Source organism: Argentina anserina, chromosome 6 (genome assembly GCF_933775445.1).
Source record: "Argentina anserina chromosome 6, drPotAnse1.1, whole genome shotgun sequence".
In the NCBI taxonomy this organism is placed as follows: Eukaryota; Viridiplantae; Streptophyta; class Magnoliopsida; order Rosales; family Rosaceae; genus Argentina; species Argentina anserina.
In genome coordinates, this window is record NC_065877.1 from 20,448,200 (window position 1) to 20,471,335 (window position 23,136).

At 37.1% G+C, this 23,136-nt stretch overlaps 1 non-coding gene across 1 annotated transcript; it reads left to right on the top strand.

The window, feature by feature from the left end:
• Window positions 1-480: 480 nt before the first annotated feature.
• Window positions 481-587, top strand: LOC126801337 (small nucleolar RNA R71). Its single transcript, XR_007672828.1, has one exon. It is a non-coding gene; the product is annotated as a small nucleolar RNA R71 (small nucleolar RNA).
• Window positions 588-23,136: the final 22,549 nt, after the last annotated feature.

A 23,136-nucleotide genomic window follows, 5' to 3' on the forward strand; every position in this document is an offset into this window, starting at 1 on the left:
CCTTGAGCATTGGATGCTTGAGCATTGTTGCTCCAACGAAAATTTGGATGATCTCTAAGTCCAGGGTTGTATGTGTTCGAGTATGGATCATACCTAGGCCTTTGTTGCCCCATAAAGTTCAACTCTTCTTCAGTCATTGCACCATTTGGACAATTGTCAGTCGTGTGATCCTTGAAAGAACAAATGCCACATGCTTGAGGGTTGATGCTCGAACCATTGAATGCCTTGACTAACACGTCAAGCTTCTTTTCTAAAGTCGCCATCTGATTCCTTGCATCAACATCATACACCCCACGGCTCTTGCTTCCTCTCTTCTCCTTGGAACTAAATTGGCGATTGTTGTCAGCCAAGTCATCAATCAAGGTGTAAGCTTCTTGACCGGTCTTGTTCATGAAGGTGCAGCCACATGTCGAGTCCACCATGCTCTTATTGGTGGTGTCGAGTCCTTCATAGAAGAATTGCACCAAGTCATCCAACGAAATACCATGGTGAGGGCACTTCCTTTGTAGTTCCTGAAATTCCTCCCAAGCCTCATATAGTGAATCACCATCTTTTTGAGTGAAGTTCTGAATCTCCCTCCTAAGTCTTTTCGTAAGTTGAGCAGGGAAGAATTGCTTCAAGAACCTCCTAGTCATTTCGTCCCATGTAGTGATGATTCCTGCAGGTAAAGAATACAACCAACGTTTAGCATCATCCTTAAGGGTAAATGGGAACAAAAGCAACCTCAAGCCTTCTTGAGAAAGATGATGTATCGATTGGAGCTTGCAAATGTCCAAGAACTCCCTAAGGTGAACATTAGGGTCTTCCATTGAAGAACCAGAGTACTTAGGCAGCTGCCCAAGCAATTGAACAGGAATGGAGAAGTTAGCTTCATCAGGTGGAGTGAAAGCAATGCATGAGGGTGATTCCGGGGTGGTAGGAATGAATGCATTCTTGAGTGCCATTGGAGCACCAACAGGAATTATGTCACGGCCCGCAATTGTGTCTAAGTCTGAATTTAAGACGAAGGGAAAGGACAGATCTTCCTCTTCTTCTGATCTAGGTGAAGAGTTTAAGTTTGAATTGCTTGGAGATGTTTCGAAATTCAAAGGTCTACTTATGAAAGAGTTGTTCAAATCTCTAAGTGCTTGAATTCGATCCTTGAGCTCTTGTGTCTTCTTAGAAAATTCGGACATGCATAGTACCTGTTTATATGAAAGGTAACGAGTTAGCCTTGAAGAATACATAATGGATACATAAAATTCGTACCTTCCCTTAGTCATACACGCACACTTAAGGGGACGAGCACGGCAACTATGTCAAGTTTACAAGAGTTAGTTCTTTACGTTTACAAAATTTCATACAATTCACAATTTCTTTTTGCTATTTCAATGATCGAACGATCGATTGATTCTAAGTTGTAAATCAAGGTGGACGTGCGGCCTAAGTATGGATGCCTAGACACAAGATCAAGTCTTTGTTTCAGAAGGCCTTTAGCTCAATCAGAGATAGTGAACATGGTAGGACTCATTTGTTGAACTACGGAGAGCGAACTCCCTATCGACTCCATCACCGAGATGTATGTCAGTCAGTAGTTCTCTGAGATCCAATTTTGGTCCCATGCACCAGAGTAATAAAAGAGCGTGCCCCTTACTCAGCTGGACTTAACCTCATGTGTTAGACAAATCTCCAAGTGTTAATAAAAGCCGCCCTCGACCTCATGCAAACTCGAGAGCTAGCATGAAGGGTTAAGGCTAATATTAACAAAAGGGACTTTACCTATTCCGTTCGATTTACAACCTACAACAATCATTCACTCAAGCACCAAAACAACAACCTAAAATACATTACTATATGTTACACGAAATAAGAATAAGAATAAGAATATACAAATGTACAATATACACAATGAATTCGTAGTAAAAGTTAGGGATCCATCTCTAATGGATCCCCGGCAACGGCGCCATTTGATGAGTGCTCGATTACTCGACATCAATATTTAACCCTGAACACGTCATAGTAGTATAAAGCAAGAGGGTATCGTTCACAAACCGGGGATCCAGCCAGGGCTTAGGATCACAATACTTACACGAATTCATAAAGGTTTTAAGGTTTGATATAGATTTTGGATTGAATCATAAAAACAGTAAATAAAACCTAAACTAATATATACAAGTGATCAACCAACCAACACATAAACAATCACCAAAACAATTCATACAGAGGGAATCGAACTAAGTTCTACAACTTCTTATTGAATCATGCCGAGACATATATTGAGCAACCATGGATGGATCATGCATTTAGGGTTCTAAGCAGTAACCTAAACACATAGACACTTAACACATTCGATCAAAACCAAGCAGCCATAATCGAAATTCTAACATGTTCATCTTAATCATGTAATTCCAAAGCCATGCACATTGAATTCATCAAGTATGTCACTTACTTAACCAACAACCATGCAATTCGAAAATCACATAAACAAGAATAAACATGTTCTTAGCATAAGTCTTTAATCCAACAACCTAAATATCATGCTACAAGCATAGTCATAACACATAGGCATCGAAAATTGTTCATACACACATTCGGCAGAAACCAAAAACAGAAATTCATAAAACCAAAACAATTTTCGAATCCTCTATATAAATTGAATCAAGTAGCTATTTCATAGACAAAATTGATACAAGATTACTCTAAACAAATCGCAAGCTTCATCCAAGCACAAGAATAAAACCAAAACCGAAATTAAACAAGAGTGAATCATGGTTACACTTTATAAATCAAGCAATCCACAAGTGTAGCCGAGACTTCTATGGATGAAACCTTCTTCACAAGCGTGTTTGAAGGCTATTGATAGGTGGGGAATGATGGAATCGGTTTTAGGATTTCTTGGAATGGTGAAGGATGAATTCGGCAGAGCTATGGCTGTGTTTGTGTATAGGGCTGATGATGTTTCTGAATGGAGAGGCCGGCCTCTATATATAGAGGTTTAGGAAGCCTTCTTGCCGTGCCATAAGGAGATAGAATCCAATTGGGAAACTGAAATCCTCTTTGTTATGGATTTGATTTATGTACTCCATATCCAACTTGATGTAGGAAACCAAGTTCAATAGGGAGATCACTTTAAGGGCTGCACGGCTAAGGGCTGCACGGCAATCTCAAGTTCAATAGGGAGATCACTTTAAGGGCTGCACGGCAATCTCTTGGTCCAACTAGGAATAGCTAGGCCGGCCTCCTCTTCTCCTTCTTTAACTCGAATATGATTTCCTTGTTCAACTAGGAATGCAACTCGGCAACTCTCCTTTCTTTCCAAATATGATTTGTCTTTCCTGAAAAGAAATCGTCGATTAAGGAATAGGAAAGAATGAAAATAGGAAAGTAGAGTCCTAGTCGAGTAAGGAATCCTAGCTCAATCAGGAGTTCTAACACTTAGCACAATTTCATCATCAAATCATCTCAATTCGAAATAGCTCTACCTATAGCATACATATGACAAATATGAACTTAAAAACAACTAAATAAGAAGTAACAAAGCATAAGAATAGGGCATATATACATTAAGAACGTCACACTTTGTGCTCCTATCAGTGTTTTGGTAGAGTTTTGGCTCTTGAATTCTAAGGAGAAGTGATCATTTTTCTTTGAGAATGTTGTGCTATTTATAGAAGAGTTTTGGCTCTTTGAATATTATAGCTTGAACTTTTTCTCCTCAATTTCTTTCACTTATTTTTGTCATTGGTGGGTGCAATCTCCTTTGATCAATTCCTTATTTTCCTCCTTTAATTTGGTTGCCTCTTTCTTTCTCTCTTGCATTATCTCTTTTTATTTGCTTAATCCCTCATTTATCTCTTCATTTTTCTTTCACTTATTTTTGTCATTGGTGGGTGCAATCTCCTTTGATAATTTTTTTTTCTCATTTTTAGGTGTCTCATTCTTTCTCTCTTGCATTATCTCTTTTTATTTACTTAATTCCTCATTTATATCTTCCTTTTTCTTTCACTAATTTGTTTTCATTGGTGGGTGCAATCTCCTTAATAAATTCTTTCTTTTTCTTTTTTTTAGGTGTCTCATTCTTTCTTTATTTTCCTCCTTTGCTTTTTTTCTCTATTTTTTCTTCATTCTAGCTACACAATCTCATCTTTAAAATTTGAAAATAATAAAAGACAAGTAAGTTACGGAGTAGGAAAGTAAGATAAGGAAAATTACGGAATAAGACTTTCAGTTCAAGTAGGATTTTCCCAAATTGTACGTTTCCTAGTTTGAAAAGGATTTTTAATACAAGTAGGATTCTCAATATATCACAAATGTTATAGAAATGCCGATTAATTAAGACTCTTAATTTAACTAGATTTCCTAGTTACACAAGGAATCCTACTGTAAATAGGACTCTCGACAATTTATGTGTTTTCAACTTGTTTTAACACCAAAATGCAACCAACGCCACGATAGACTTTTAGCTCGACTAAATGACTCAATACTACAATAATAAGAGCTAAGCAATGTATAACTAGAGGTAAAAAATGTTAAGGACATCGCACAAAGTGCTCCTATCAAATACCCTACATTTGGCTTTTGCTAGTCCCTTAGCAAAACAAAAACTCTATAAAAACATTATTTCCCCTAAATGATTGTTTCAAAATCTCATAACACATAGCTTTCAAGTTTAAGCATTTGAATGTAAGCAGATAAATTTCAAGCTTCATAAACATGCTTCATGGTATGAATAAGTCAGAAATGAAACAATAAGCACTTAACATGTTTAGTCAATCCAATCCTCCTCGTAAGGCATACTCTATTCTTTTCACTCAAATTCATGGCTATAATTCACACATAAGTATATGCAAGAGAATAGATAGTAAGACAACAAATAACTTGCATATTTTTATCAAATGAAAGCACTTTGTGAATATCTTTTGGAAAACCTCATTTAACAACTAAGTGCACAAATGGACCAAAACCATATGCTCAACTTTTGTGAATATCTCTACAGACCAAGATTTGCTCATTTTAAGAATTATTAGGATCATTGTACAATGTTAGTGTTTAGGCTTTAGCTAAAGGCATGGATATTAAGGAATTACAAAGGTCATCATATAGGCTTAGCAGAGTAAACATCACCTTTATGATACCAAACATCATCAATGGTCAAATATTAATAAGTTGAGCCAAATCATCATTTTATACATAAAGTGAAAATGGACAAAGGTCAATTTAACGTTTTAGATCTTCAATTACAACTCAAGTCCAAATCACAAACAAAAGAGAATATAACATTTTTTTCTCATTTTTTTTAATTTCTTCATTTTTTTCGTCACTATGCTTAAAAGCTTTTAATCTTTTTCATATGTCTTTCATCCCACACTTATTTCATACATTATCTCAAAAAAAGTTCTGCCAAGTCTATAAGACAAGGTAAAAGTTATTGTACTAAGCATGAAGATAATATATGTAATGAAGAAAAAGCTCAATGTAGGCTCAAATGAGATTCAACTAAGAAGTCCCAAACAAGACACATATGTACATGGTTGTTTGGCAAAATTGGTGGTATTCCTAGAAATGATCCATAAATCCCTTTCAAAGTCAGAGCATTTTATGACTTAAAAGTTTCAACAATCACAAAAGCGAGTTATAGTAAATTCTAGAGTTCATAAAAAACTATGAGACATAGTTATTAAATATGCAAAGAATAATGAGGTTTAAAAAGAATTACGAAATTTCTTATTATATCTCATGAAGAAAGTACATATAGGCTCAAAAACTCATAAGTTGTTATAACCAAACATGTATGCCATATTATAATCAATCTATATCTCACATGTTCATTTCAAATCCACATTATCAATGAAACAAACAATTTAATGCTTATGGAATGCAAAACCATCATCTATGCATTTAGAGACATAATCATCATAGACTTAAGGGGCATCCTAAGACTCGGATGACTCAATAAAGCAAACACATCTTTTAACTTTTTTTTGTTTTGTTTTTTTTAACAGAAACAAACAAACACAAAACAGACTTGTAAATCTACCCAACACTTAGAAAATTACATTGTCTTCAATGTAAGCTCAAAAGTAAGAATGCAATTCCTAAGCATAAAACAAGTTCACAAATCTAAATATATATAATTCAACCATAAAAGTGAAGGGATTAGAAAAATTCAAACTCCCGTAGACGACTCTTCCACTGGTACAGTTGAAAATGAGTTGTCTCCCATGCAGCACTTAACTTTTATAGTCCTTTAAAGTGTGTTAGAATTGTACACCTCCAAATTCCACTTCTTTTCAAGTTTTAGGCAACGCCAATTGGAATTGTACACTTTGAAATTTGTGTCTCCTTGCTATATCAAAACTCAAAGCATGCTCACTCCACTCTTAGACTGCATCACATCGAAAGAAAGATAATTAGAAAACTAGAGATAGAATCTCAAAGAATAAGTTAGTAAAATGTTAATGATTAAGTAAAAGTTAATATGAGTTAGATTAATTGCAAATCATGCATCAAAGTTAGAGTGTGGTGGAACTCCACTTCTTGTAACACTTGTTGTCCTTCCCAAGCCATTGAGAGCTTCAATCAACTGTTAACAATAGAATTCTCCAACTCTTTTTTTAAAAGTTATAACTAACAAATAACCTATACAAAGACATACAAAATTTTAGTGGTCAAGTATAAAATGAAATAAAAGAAATGTTAGTAGTTGTATAAAGAATGAAATACAAATATAAGCAAATAATGACTAAACCTTTTTTTTAACAATGTGTAAGAATATCCTAAAATCTAATTGCTTTTATTCACAAAGTCCTAATATTTAAGGTATGTGGAGCAGAGGAGCCTACAGTGCAATGAACTGAAACTGCCCCATGTAGGGTCATATTTTATCTGATATACCTTAAAAATTAAGGTATCATTTCCTTTTGAAGCTATATATATATATTTATTTATTTATACAAAGTTAATTTCTAAGTTATAAAGCAAGGTGGACATGCGGCCTAAGTATGTTGTCTAGAAAAAAACTCATTCTTTTGTTTCAGAAGGCTAGATAGCTAGATTCAGAGATAGTCGCAAGACATGACTCATTTATTGGACACCACGGAGGCTACACCATTGAAAGGATGTTTCCACTATCGACTTCATCACCGAGATATATGTCAGTCTATGGGCCTCTGAGATCCAATTTTGTAATCCTTGAACCAGGGTAATGAAAATAGCATGCCCCTTACTCAGCTCGGAATACATTTTTGTGTTAGACTGCTCGCAAAGTGTTAATAAAAGCCGCTCTCGACCCCAAGCAACCTTAGCAAGGTACAAATGGAGGGTTAAGGCTAATATTAACAAAATGGATCCTGTAAATGTCATTGTAAGTATAGAATAAACAGTGATCGTTCAGTCCCGGGAATTGAATGGAACTCTAAATTTTCTGTGTTAACAAATAATGAAGGGTTTGAGATTGATTATTAACTACTAAAATAAAACCTAAATTACAATTTACATGATCGAGTTCTCTTTACCAAACTAAACCAAATTCACCAATGCACCACATAATTATAAGTTTGGTTCTATCATGCATTATAATTCATCTGATTACATACTTTTAGACACCAATACAATTAGAACCTTAGGGGAACATCTAATCATGCAAGATTTCTATTGACATTTAGATTGACTTAGAGCCTTACCTAAATTGGTTTAACAACACTTAGGGTATAAATCAAACAAGATTACATTGAAGTACCACATCTTAGTTGGAGACATGCTTCCCGGACATAATTGTACTACTTTGCTAAAACAGTCATAACTCACTCAATACGACATATATAAACAAATGGTTGGTGTCCCTGGAAAGTTAGACACACTAAGAGCTAAGAAAAGTACAACTCGAGATAAACACATGTTAAAAACGTCGCACAAAATGCTCATATCAACCAGGACATACGTTGATGTTGTTGGAGCTGCTGGCGGTGTTGGTGTGGATAGGATTTGTGTTGATTCACTAAGTGTAGAACTAAACCCATGTCAAAAAAACATTTAAGGTCCCTCGGGCACTCTCATATCTGCATCAAGATCCCTTTACAGATATGTTGTGACCACTATCATATGATGTGACCACTATCATATGCTGCAAATTAATTTTCATGGACACTACTATTGATCAAGTAGCGGAAATCAATTATGTACATAACAAGATAATATAACTCATCGTGGTCAATACTAGGATAATGAGACAATCTTTGTGGCATAAGTCTTGCAAATGTCGCATGACCTCATCTTTCTCATTACACTTAAGAACAATGACTAACATAACAAGTCTAGTTCAGCCTATTGATTCTTTCCACTTCGGCAAAGTTCTAAACATTGATTTTTTACAACAAAAGAAGAGCATAAGCGAATACATCATCAATCATGGGAGATCAATCTATTGAACACACACGCACGCTTATATTATCTATTTGAGAAATTTATTTTGTTCTCAAACATTAATAAAAGGAATATGTAGCGTCCCACATAAACTTAGTTGATACACATGTTCAGAGAATATCTCTTGATGATGGGTGAACTATTTGTGCATTCGCACCTCTTTTCTTTCTGGTTTTTTAATTCTAGAGAATAATGGTATCCCCCTCATCTAGGTAGGAGCCAAGACCAAAACTATAACCCTTACTAGTCAATCTTTGCATTTTCCGCCCTTATTTTGTGGTGCAATACCACGGGCGCCAACAACACTATAGCATATAATGGTGCCATCGCCGGCTTCCTTCCTACTGTCAGGGATTGTGCCAACGGTACTAGGACTAGGTCATATGAAATTCTCCCATATTCTGAGAGTTCCAAGCTTACAGACATATCACAACATTTATGTGCGATCTCATCACTTTCACAATATCGGTAAAGTCATTGAGCATTGAATCTTTGACTTTCTAGAGGACGATAATGCGTTGCACTTATTGCTTACCGAGAGCAGTGCGGAATCTTAATGAGACATAGTGCCACACCATGTCAATTCCTGGCGTTAAAACCAGAATTGGAGCATTCCATATCTCCCCTTAATGACGGGAAGTATGTCTCATCAAAGTGACTGCTTGCGGATATTGCTGGATAGAGATCCACGGTTGTAGATTGAAAATACTAGACAAGTGTTAGTGATTCATAAATCATAACAAACCAAATACTTAATCGTTTCATGTAAACCCATCTGAGATACTAAAATAGAGGCACATAAGCAACTTAACTAAATAGGTGTTAGTGAAAAGAATGCACTAAACGCTTGGTGAGTTGTGGGTCTAAGACGAATAAGTGTCGCTGCATAAAACATCATTACATATCCCCATGCAAAGAACGGTAGGTTAGTACCCATAACCAAGTTTGAGCTCTACTGGATCGTACTGTGAATGAACATGAGGAATTATATGTTCAATGACGATCCCAATAGACATGCAAAATGAAATCATCATAAGTCTTGGAGGTAAACTCTCCAACAGTATCTAATCAAAAAAGATTAGAGAGGATGGAATGGTGGTGAACCCTTAGTAATGATGATCATAGCTAAAAACTTAACAAATGCAGCATTCCATGTGGATAGCAAAGCGACGTGTGACCAACGCGTCAATGCTCTTAACTTATACCATAAAAATACCGAAAAATGTCTGTATTTGGTTGGATTGGGTCCACTAATGTTACCTTAAATACTTTGTAAGAATATGCTCAATTATAGTCTTCACATGAGAAGAATGACAATAAGAGTCATCAATTAAGCAGGTTTGTCAAGAGGGGCTGCAGGGTTACGGGGCTATAGGGGATGCAGGGCAGCCCCAGGCTACAGAGTCGTGCAAGGCAGCTGCGGGGCAGGCAGTAGGGTTACGTACAACCCATTTTTAGAATTTTTGACAAAAATATTCCTCTCCATTCTCAACATAAGTATTCATATGAAAATTATTGGAATGTATGGTCTTTAAAACTTAGCAAGGCACGAAGATATAAAACACAATCTCCGCACGAGATCCGTAAAACAACTACGTGCACCATAGGACTGTGTGGGTGGTTACACAATTAGCAAGACACTCAAAATCACGGCGGGACGTTCTCAAAATAAAATTAAGAGAGCCAACGACACGGTGAACTTCTCTAGACAATACATCGTAGAATATTGTAAGAGGTGGGATTGAAACAAAGTGCAATCCAATCGAGTGTATCACATGGCAATATAACTACATTCTTCAACATAAGAGTTAGAAAAACATGGTATTGGAGCAGCTGAATACCAAACAACTAGGGTGGTAAGAACCTGTAATACCGCGAAATTTAGTATTACTATTTAGTACTCTAAGGTTATATTAACTTAGAATTAATTCAATTTTTCTTCTAATATTACTCTTTAGAAACCAATGATGCTAAGGTTCATACTTTGAAAGATAGAAAATTTCTTTGTGTACGTATTAGACCACGATTGAAATACGTTAGCTCATATTCTTGCGTATACTCGATACTTTGTAATCGAGTTTTAAGACTAATACTAATAGTATTATCTTTTATGCATTATATTAGTGTTAGATAGTGCAAATATATTGAAAACCTTATGAAACAAATATATTAAATTTTATTACTTTTTAGAATAACACATATAAATGTGTTTGTAATATATATATATATATATATATATATATATATAATCCTTATGCCAATATGTTTTGAACCTAGCTAATTTATTTTTATGTTTTACTCCATCACTCTATTTTTTTTCTTTGCCAACAACCACACTAACTAGCTAGGTCATCACTTAATATTAATTATTGAGAATGGTAGGTGAGAATTGAAGTTTTGTGTTCCTTCTTGGCCTATTTATAGTTGTGAGCTGCCTCAAGTTTTCTTCACACTTCAAAATCAGAAATCATGCAAGTCTAGAGTTCCCTTAGTTGATAGAAAACTCAACCATCCAATGTTTCTCAAACTAAAATTTTAGCATTCACTCTTTCTCTCTTAAACAAGTTTCTTCTTTACTTAAGTAATCCAACTTTGGATTCACATCAAAACCTTCATTTCACCTCTGAAACTTTCTTTACTAAAGTAATCCAACTTTGGATCCACATTAAAACCTTCATTTTACCTCTGAAACTTCAAGGTAAGTACATCTTACATCCTTATAATCTTTTGTCTTTTAAGATTTATCAAAGTGCATAGCTAAGGATAAAATGGAAAATACCATATTTTTGTAAGAGTTATATTTTCGTATTTTATAACATTTGAGTTAGTCCAAGGTAACAATAGCATTAAATTCCTCATGAAAAATGCTTCAATTTAGGCTTTTGAATCACTCAAAAATGTTTATAAATGGAAAAGTTATGGCTAATCAAAGTTCGAGTTAATAAACTCACTGAAAATCTTTTGTAGCACTCACACCTTTAAAATTAAAGTATAAGACCTCTACTTTTAATCTGAAAAGTTTCAGAAGAAATGATAAAATTTTTGTTACAAATAGAATATGCAGACATCTAAGATCATAACTTGATGATCGGTTTCTACACTGCTACTGTGTTTGAACTTTTTGGACTCAATGACTTTGAACTAAACTGTATGACTTATCCTATTGGATTCCTTACGAAAAATCCTTGAACATAGACTCCTCACTTGCCTAATTTGGACAATTATTGATTGAGTTATCGATACGGAAAGTTGACGGATTTTGACAATTTTATTTGAATGACAATTGCTACTGTAGACAAAGATTTTCCTTATTATGGGAGAAATGACTACTAATCCTTTGACTACTTTCTACTATTATCTAATTACTTTTAATTTAAAGTACACTTTATTTACACATTTACTTTTAAGTTTATTAACTTGTTTATTTCACACATACATTGAGTTATTGATAAGTATTTATATCTTGGTGTAAGATTATATATTTTTTTTAGTATTTAAATATTGTCTTAATTACTAAACTTTGTGATATTCTATTGACGTTATTGAGTTGGAGGTGTGAAGCCGAGTGATTAGTACTATCTCGTGCTTAAGTGAATTGCTGGTAAAATTGTTTTGTACTTTGAGAGTCAGCCTTGGACCCTAGTCCCTACAGATAGTGTACTATTATACTCATAGGAGAATTGACCTTAAGTATACATACTTTGGTATTGGCCTCTTTATGCTGAGGCTTATCCGTATTTTGGGTAAACGTGAACCCTAATATGTGACTTTGTGATTAATTACCAGTTTTCTTGAAAATTCACACAATTGATTGAATATATTGATGCTGATATGTATATCTATATGCATAAGTAAGAATTCGTGTGACCAAATACACCTGGTTTTTGGTACATTTTACTTGGTTGTTCATATTTTAATTTCTCATTAGCCAAATTATTATAAGAATGTATTATGTACTTTTGGGTCTGTGTTACTCATGATGCTACACATTCTTATTTTCAGGTAATGAGTAGATGCTTGGGGAATGGGATGAATCTACTAAATAAAATGATGGTTTTTCTTCAATTACTAGTTCAAGATAATAAATGCGAGACTCATGTATCTTCGCTAAAATTCAGTATTTCTAAATCCGTTGTATTGTAAAATAACTCTGATTTTGTTTCCTAATAAAAGTATCATTCAAACATATATTTATGTCAGTTTTATTGAGGAAATTTTATTGGTTTTAAGGTCACACCTCTAATTCGGAAACCATATTTCCATATAATAGTGGTCTCGGATTTGGGCGCGTGACAAAACCATCCAATTAGTGTGGATGGTCACCAATAATAAAATCGTTTGAGTTATGAAATTACTTGGACAAAACCAGAAACAATAACTGGAAAACCATGTCAAATATGCTCAAAACCGAATGAAACTTTGGCGGGAAAACACTTCAACAAAAAATGTTGGAAATATGCGGAAAAAAAACAACAAGAAAACGGCAAAGAATTGCCGGAAAACTCGATGGAAAACCGGTGGTGCCGGTGACCGGAAAATCAGCCGTCAGCGGCCGGAATCTGGCCGGTTTGGATGTCTGACTTCATATCCGATTGGAAACGCCGGCCGAAACCGACATGTGTTGCCGGAAACGTCAGAAATGAACCAGAAAGCGGCCAAAACAGCCGGAAACATCAACAAAATGTTCCGGAAACGCCAAAGATCATAACGATGTCAAATTTTGACATTCCAAGGTTCATTTTCCAAATGTTAAGTAACAAATTCACAATGTACTACTATTGGGGTCTCATGTAACCCAAAAGCGGTCAATTTAAGAACCAAAACGAGTTGTAAACGTTGATCATTCATGTTAAGTTTATGGCAAATAAAATTCTCACAAGATCATTTTGTAAATAAGGAATACAAGAAGTTTTATTGAATATGTCAATCTTTAATACAACGTAGATTAGCTTCTAATTCCCATAAACGACTTAAGCTTAAGTCGAGTAAGAAACATGACAATGCCAATGTCATACTTGAAAAATAGTAAGCAGAAAACATAGTCGACAAAATAGATTGACTAATCAAATATTCATAGCAAGCAAATCTTCGTATGAGATGGGGCGGAGCCTTAGCCTGAGCCTCAAAATCTGCTAACTTAAGAATGGAAGATTGTTACGTTTCCATCTGAAATGTTCTCTCAATAGATATAGATACAGGTGCCAAAAATGGCATGTGTTTGTTGGATGTTGAGCATGCATCAAGGTCAAAAACGTTTATTAAACCACTTGAGATATGTCCCATATAATTCGCTATTGTTGGGATCTTTTATCAGCAAACAATGTTGTTTCAGAGTAGCAAATTTTAACTCAAATAAATGAGTATGTAGACATTGAGACTATCAGTTATAGATATGATTTTAAGAAAACTCATAACATTAAAATAACAGTGGCGATGATGACGCATCCACAAGAAACCAAGGTTGTATAGGTTTCGAATAATCGAAACTATTCAAGTATGTAACCGGAATTAGAAGGGTTGTGATGTATATGGTCACAAATTAATCGATACATATCGGCGATTCTCATGATCGCACCCAAAATAAAGGTGTACTCAGACAACCACGCGAAATCGATTTCTTCCTTTAAATAATTACGTGATTCCCCCAGGACTGTCACACGAAAAACGTCGACCAAGAGGGGAAATATATCCCTTTTTGGTCTCATCGGTGTTATAAGAAAGGTCGGAAATGAGACATGAAGAAGGCTAATAGCGCCTGATAATTTATATATATATGTTCAAAAATAGCAACCTTAAGAAAAACGTACTTATTGGTCTGCCAAATAGACGACATATAATTAAAGTTCTCTACAAATCGATCTTCATGCAAGAAAGATGCTTGATGAATTCATTTTTCCTTGTCGATCTTCGTACTGATGGCATAATAATCACTCAAGTAAATCCATCTCTAGCAAGCATGGCATCACAATGGTACGACGATTGATCATTTTCCTATATGAGCACATGGACATAGTTAGAAACTAAAACGTGCAAATAAATAAAGAAATAGGAAAACAAAAGGAAAGGAAATAGAGTTTAGGGCTAATAGGCCATTAGGCTTGGAAGAGCTGAGGCCCAAAAGGTTGTTGGGCGGGGTCAGGTTCAGTCTTAAGGCGGATCCAAAACATTTGGGTCAAGAAACGATCCGGGTCGGGGCAGCACAAACACTGGGAAGACTAGGTCAAAAACAACGTTAGTTTGCAAGGACGACCCTCGACGGACAGAGACGACTGGGGAGGATGCCAGAAAAGGGCATCATCTGTCTGCTTGATGGGGGCGACGATTCGGGTCAAACAAGACACGCTGGGTTGCTTCGGTTTGAAGGAGCTACGTCGGTTTTGGATCCCAAGAACAAGTTGTCGTTGACAACAAGACGTACGTTGGAGTGGTAACAATGGTAACAATAGCGGGTTGCCAGCACGGGGTGCTGCTAAAGGTCAAAGGGTGCCCAGAGAAGAAAACTAGCTGCCAATAGTAGATTCGATATCTGAATTTTTTTTTCAATGATAATTTGTCGGTTTCTAATCTAATTTTCCGTCAATACACGTAAGGAGGTTGCCGGGGAAAAGATTTTAGGGCTAGGGTTTTATTTTTATGGTGGTGGCCTCATCGCTCAGACATTTTAGAACAAAGTGCAAAGAAAGTGTTGCAGGATAACGAACGAGAATAATAACAACGTAATGAAACATAACCGAACTCTTTATTGATTGATAATAAGGCCTATAAATAGGCATTACATACGGACTATCCCGATAAATCAGAGATTCATATCTATTACATAAAGCATAATCTACTCCAATAAGGAAACTGAAATAGGCTAAGACACACACACAAGTGTAGAATAATAATTCTCCCATAACATGGACCAAATAATTGCAGCTTCAATTCATAATTAGTTAGAAAGATAAGCATCAAGGGAAACAAAATAGTATGTTCTTCTTACATAGATCAATTTACATTTAGTTTTCAAGTTTCAAATGCCTCTACTAGTTTCTTACTGATAATTTGTTTACAAAAAGTTATCGTACACATGTAAATCTCATGTAATTTCTGATCAATAACCACGAAGAAGAAACTCTTGGCTCGTTTGTTCTCGACAAAGACTAGATACAGAGCAACTACTCTTATAGATAGAGTTGACGATGCATGGCTTTCTCCAAATCTGAACTTTCTCCAAGGTGGACAAGTGAAACAATGTAATTCATAAGAAATGAATCACAAGGTAATATAATAGGCTCATTGCTTGATAATCCGAACTCTTCTTCAGACATTTTGAGAAGCTCCTGGAATATGTAGTTGCCAAGATAGGATAAGGGTAGCACAAAACGTGCTTTGTCGAGGGTGTAGATAACAAAAGCGCCTTTCTCAGATGCAACATCACACGACTTGCCGCCACTTGAGGATGAAGCTTTCTTTTTTCCCATAACATCATTCACCTGCAACTTTCTGGCCATTTTAATGAGCCTTTTTGGGCTGAGTATCATGTCCATGTCTAAAGGTATGTGGATGAGCTAGCCTTGAGAAACTGATCAGCAAGAAAACAGATGCCGCTTTAGATCTTGAATTATGTTTCTGCTGATCGAGTATATTGAATATTGCTACTGCGCGCTGTGTTGTTGAGAGATGATAAACCGTTAGGGGTGAGTGTTGCTTTATATATACAGTTACGTGCACTTCCGACAATTTGTTCGAGTATGGCTTTCTTGTTGTAGTGATTTTCTATGTCATATCTTTTTCTTTCTGATTACTACTAGCTAGTACCTGTTGGAGAAAACTCCAATGTTTAGCAACCAGAACATCTCTGTCATTTCGATGCTTGAATGTGATTTGTTGTATTTAGTATTCACTAATTTTCGGCTTATTATTTTCAGGTTGTTGAAGAGCCGTTATGAACCTCCGTACAAATTCTGGTAGGAAATTTTAGTTAAGATCGTTACAAGGAAAGCCAAAGCGAGCGAAAATTCCAAAGTGTAGCTAGCCTGGTAGCCTGGTTCGTCTTGGTGTGGAGAAACCTTCAATGCTTTTTAACCCTAACAATTTTGATAAAAACAAGTAAAGCCATAGAGGAAAATGCTTGACATACATATAAAAATATTACAAAGTCGTCACTACTGTGAAACTCCATGCTATAACATAACGTCAGAAGTAAGAAACTTTTTGTGGAGCTAGATCAAATAACAATATCATTAACACCGAGTTATGTGCACGAGATTGTATTCAAATTATATGCTGAGAGACTGTAGTTCTGCGCTCCTAATTATAGCAAAAATTAAACCTCATTATATTGGTTCTTTTTCAAAAATCTTGATTAAGAAAATATGCAAAGAAAATAAATAAAAATGAGGAACAACCTGGAACAAGAACAATGTCATGCATTTACTACCGACCTAGCCGCCTAGGTGACCATAACTTCATAACAGAAGGTCTGCAATGGAAAATTCATCTACATCTCGGCTGCATACTCGTCACCTCTCCACTGGCAAGAGGAAATTCAAGATGGCCCGGCGGCCTGATCTGGCAACCTAAGACCAAAGCCACCGTCCGCACTTCCCGGCGGCATCTTGAGCCGCATCGGCTTCTGATCCGGCCTCTATGCATATGTGTGTGTATTACTTTTGAAACCTTTAGCTATGTTTTGATATAACGAAGTAATCTGATTGACCACTACATCAGTATCAGAATGATAACTCTGGCATAACGTCGGGTAGGCCAATCTGACGTGGAATCTAATATATGAAAGAGTTCAAAGAGTTTTAAACTTTGTCACAAATTTTTAGAACTGTCTGTATGACAGGAGAGCCAAACCATGCTCATTTATTCAGACTAATTAGATATTAATCTTCTTTTTTAAGGACTTAGACATTAATCCATAGGTATATATACGAACTGAGGCTGGGGGGGGGTATATGAGGAATTATCAGTGAAAGTGTCATGATCCCGAAATTTTGATCAACATTCTCAATGTATAATTCTCATCACCACTGTGATCATATTCACAAACGAAATCCTAACAGTATATAATATAGCAAACTATATATATATATATATATATATGTACATAATTACCATTTATACAATATATATATATAATCCACTTTATCATATACATGTCATATTTCATTCTTTAATATTTTGCAAAATCTTGAATCTCCGCAAGGTAGATTCGTAAATAAGTGAGATTTTACTCACCTTATCAACTCGAGCGTAATTCCACAATTTCCGAAGATAATTCATTTCCTTAATTTATTGATCACCTTGAAAAAATAAGAAAATAATTTAGAAACGTTTCGTAAACCTTTAAATGCCGAAACAGTAATAATATGTTACTATTCAGAAATTTCTGGTTTTTACGAATTTACTGTTCACTGAGTACTATTTGCTGAGTACTATTCATGTATTATTGTACAAATACACGTTCATTACGTATTCTTGTACGCATACATACTGTTTACATATTTCTGTACGTATAAATACTATTCAAATGTACATACTGTCTCAGTAAATAATAATTACTGAATTACCCTTTCCAAAATTACTTTTTACATTTACTGAAAGTAATTTACATTTACATTTACCGTACGTAAATAAAATTTACTTTTACAGTACGTAAATCACATTTTTTACATTCACCGTCGTAAAAATAAATTTACAAAATTTCTGATTCGGAATCACTGTTCACACGCCGCCGCACGTGGCGCTCACACGCCACTCACTGTGGCAGCGCGTGGGGCACACGCGCCGAGCCTAAGGCCGGCGCGTAGCACGCCACCGCCGCTCCAAAATCCCTCATTTCTTCCCCCGCTTCCTCCCCACGGCCTGACGCCGCCCCTAGACCCCTCCACGCCCTCACACGCGCCGCCTATGGCGGCCGTACCTCCCCACCATCTTCAACCTCCGATCTCCACCAAAACACCACAAATCAACACAAGAATTTAACAACATCATCACAACAACCAACCTAGGCTATCCTCACCTCGATTCGAGCTTGAAAACCACTGGAGACAAGCTTTGATGTGGCGGAGCGAAATGCAGCAACTTGGCGACGTTTGAGCAGCTTCACGGCGGCGAGGCACGGCGCGGCGAGCTCCATAATGGTTGAGGTGGCCCGTGCGGTGGTCTTGAGGCTGGCGGTGTGTGACACGGCCGGTGGGTGAGGGAGATCGCCGAGAGAGAATGAGATCGGGGAGGGAGAGAAGAAAAGGGGGAGAGGGAGGCGCGCGGGGTGAAGAGAGAGAGAGAGTGTGAAGGGGTTTCCAATTTTGGAAACCCTAAACTGATAAAATTCCTTTATATACTCGTTCCCAAAATCGGAAACTAACTTCTGACGTTAATAACTTCCACGTACGACTCCGATTTGAACGCATGACCTGTCTACAAACTCGTATCGACGAGCTCTACAACTTTCGTGAAGGAAGTTTTCACAATCGAGCGACGGAATAAAAGTCGATATATTCATTCGGAAACGTAACTTTTTCTAATTAAACGTTCCGATAACGTTTCCGTTTCTATTTCGTAAAGTCGCAAACAATCAAATTCATTTTAATTTAATTTCACAACTTTATAGAATTCAAATCAAACCAAATATTGTTTTGAAAAAAATAGGGTTATTACATGCATAACTACCCATACACCATCGATTTGGTGCACCGGGATTATAAACAAAAACCCGGTAAGTTTTTCATCCCGTATGAGTAAACCAACATTATAACATACACCACATAAAAAGGAAATGTAACAAATAACAATTTATCACATGTGAACTCATGAGACTAGGCAGCCAATATGGTTACCTAATATTATTTTAAAATAGTGTACTCCTGAGACACTGGGCAGCCCATCTGGTTACCCAACATCATTTAAAACATGTGTACTCATGAGTCCCAGACAACCCATATGTTACCCCTCCTGCAGTACAACGGCAGACAGACTAAAACTCTAATTGATCATAACCGATACCCGGCCAAGGCTTAGTTCCGATTTAATGCCAATAACGTCTGAAGACCAGAAAACGTTTTAACAAGACTCAATGTTAAAGCCACGTACAATATAACAATTCACGCATGTTCATGTACTACAACCAAACGACTTTTGCACAAGAATATATAATGTCACTTCAATAATCCATTATACCGGAAAGTACATTATCTCCTTTCCGGTCTCATCCCGCACAATTAATCCAAAACAATAAAATTTCATAATTTAAATAAAAACTGTAATATTATATAATCTAGCAACCCATATATATGTATCTTATTTACCATTTTGTACACATACACAACCCACTATATGTCATAGTTCACTCTTCTAAAGAAATCATAATTACTCACCTTATTTCCTACGCGCAACTTCTTCGACACGAAGAGCGATTCTCTCACTCGTTTCGTCGGTCACCTAATAGCATAACAACGTGCCTAGAGAACAACCTGTAAAATCTCAGGTGAATATTAATTATAGCTGAAACACTGTTTTACCAAACACTGTTCCTAAACAGTCGTGCGTGACCTCACTCGCAGACTCCAAAAGCCCGCAGTTTCCTTCCTACAACGTCCTAGGCCTATTACCTAGTCCCTACCGCCCTCACCTGCTCTCACACGCCTCCCTAGACGGTGGCATGCGCACCACCACCACTTCCGCCCAAACTTTCAACAAAAAAAATGTAGATCACAAGGTGGAGGTCGTAACCATACATGCATTTCACTCTAAGTCGGCCGGAAACCGCCAGAATCACCGCCGCAAAATCTCGGATCGATGGTTGAAGATCGAAGATGAAATGGCTCAATTCGAGAACCACCGCCGGTGGATTCTGTCTAAGAGGAGGAGGGAGGATCTGCGACGGTCGCCTCGTGCCCAGCTCTCGTCGGCGACGTCGAGCTCCATGGAGCCGTCACTGTACTTTTTCGGGTGCGGTTGAAATGCTGCACGGGGTGGGTCGCCACCACCACCGATCGATGCGGCCTAGCCGTGCGATTCCAACGACACCGGCAGTGTCGAGCACAGCAGCCAGAGGAGAGAGATCATCGGCGCAGAAGATTTGGCTAAAAAGGGAATCAGGTCGGGTTGGGCCGGCTCGGTTTCCTCTTTGGTTTTCTAATTTTTGTTTCCAAAAATGTCCCTTTTATAGCCTTTCAAAATCGGAAATCAACTTTCGTTATTAACAACTTTCACATGCGACATCCAATTAAGGTGTCCCACGTGTCTACGAACTCGTATCGATGAGCTCTACAACTTCAGTGAAGGAAGTGTTCAGAGATGAGCGACGGAATCAAAGTCAACTCTCGAGCCACTGGAAATGTAATGTTTTTCAATCTTCAATTTCCATAATCGATTTCATTTTGCAAAGACACCGACGAAAAGGCATAAAATACGATTTTACTCAAATTACCAAGCTTAATAATTTACCGGAAATTATACGAATTTAAACTCAAAAATTCGAGGTGTTACAGAAAACTTGTTAGCGTGAGTCATGGTATAGTATTAGGAATGTGAATATTATAGTTTAATACTTACCAATTGTAGAGCAGAGATGTAGGTCAATTGTACTCTTATAATCTTCTATATATAACCCCAATGTGAGAAGAATAATATATCAGGAATTTATATTCAACTTGGTATTAGAGCAGTAAAAAGATCCAAGCGGACTTTGTCTTTTGTTTATTTTGCCGGTTTTTTTTCGTCGGGCCGTGGAATTGCAAACTCCGTTGTTAGGGTTGCTCCCCCATCGGCGTGTTTCTCCTCCATTTGACATCGGTGCTTTTTTGGACAAGACCGTCGTCTTACTTCCATCCAGATCGGACCGGCGACAAGCCGCTCATCTTCCGACCTCTGTACAGGCTGGATTTCCCAGATCATCAGCGACATCGATCCAAGTAGATCGTCGGTGCTCTCGGTCCTAGGCGCGGCGTCTCTCTCTGATATCGCTCCAAGTAGATCTTCGGTCGTTCCAAGGTGCAGCGTCACTCTCCGATATCGTCGAGTAGATCGTCAGTTCTACCTTTCCCAGGTGTGGCGTTTCTCTCTGACCGGTCCTGAAGATTCTGATCTGCTCAACCCACCTCGGCGCCATCAGTCCGACCCGATTTGTATCTCTGACCCGGTTCTTGTTTCTTTTTTGTCAGTGCAAGTACACTGCAAGTGCTGGTGCACCTAACACAAGTTTATGTCTGTTTTTATTTCCGCTGCATAACTATTGATTTGTTATTTCTTTTGCAATGGGTTCTGGAAAAGAAGAAAGTTCTCAAGTTAATGATGTTCAGAAGTTGGAAGTATCTATCAAGAATTATAAAAGTAGTTCATTTGGGGGAGCCAAGCTCAATGGAACCAATTTCTGTAAATGGAAGAGAATCATGACAGGTCATCTCCGAGGAATGCACAGATGAGGCATGTAACTGGGGCAATTAAGGCCCTTAGTGTTGAAGATGTTGATGCCTACACTAAGTAAGAAGATGATGATGGTCTTGTAATGTCAGTCTTGTACAAGGCCATGAATGAAGATATAGTAGACCTTGTGGAGCAATGTGATACTGCGCAGGCAATCTAGAAGACATTGGAAGATCTATACACAAATGAGTCTGATTTCATACATGTTCATGAGTTAATGTGCACAGCTTCAGCAATGCAATAGAATGGGCAGCTAGTGGCACAGTATTTTACCAAGCTGAAGAATATTTGGGCTGAGATTGATATGAAGCGTCCTTGCAAGATCAAGAATCAGGAGGATATTGTTTGGTACCAAAAGGAAAAGAAGCTTGAGCGAGTTCACCATTTCCTGAGAGGTCTTGATGCAAAGCATAACATTGCTAAATGAGAGCTTCTTAGAATGACAGAATCCCCTAGCCTGACTACCGCTTTCACATATATCTGTAAGGATGAATCTCAATAGGAAAGCCTTAATTAAGCACAAGTTGAAGTTTCTAGTCTCACTGTTCAGACGCGATCTCCAGCACCACTCCTTCAACAATCAAATTCAGTTCCACTTCAAAAGTAAGGACCACCGCCAGGCTTTGGGAATCAACCATGTTCCCCTTGCTCTTATTGCAATGGTACTCGTCATGCTCGTGAGACCTGTTGGAAGTTGTATCCTCATCTTAGGCCTAAGAGGTCTAATCATCATCCCGGTTCTCATGCACGTACCTACGTACGTATTTCTAATTAAGTTTCTGCGATGATGAAACGTAACCTTCTATTTGTCATTCATAATTCAAGTTCCGTTAATGTATAAAACACTGCCATCATTGTGTGATTTTATACAATTTAGAAACAAGTCCAGAGCGATCGAACAACACAGAGTGAAAGGTTTATCCAAAAAGCAAATCTAATTAGATCAGTAACCACACATAAGTAGTTGTTCACTCGTCTGTTCTTGACCACCGAAATTAGACAAGCAGCAGCTATTCCTGATAATAGAGTCGAGCAAAGCTTTGTCCAAATCTAAACTCATCACAGGGCCGTTTGAATGCAAATGTGGCAATTTAAATTACCACATTTGCATAAAATTTGTGGTATTTTTTGGAATGGCCACCAAGCCAAATGCCACACATGTTTTGTGTCATTTATCCAATTTTTTTTTGTAGTGTCCGTACTACGTCTTATCGAGCATTTCTTCTTAGTTTTGTACGAGCTTTCTGCTAGTAAGATGATTTTCGTTCAGATCATTACAAGAGAGACCCCAACAAGAGAGGAAAACTCCAAGATTCAGTC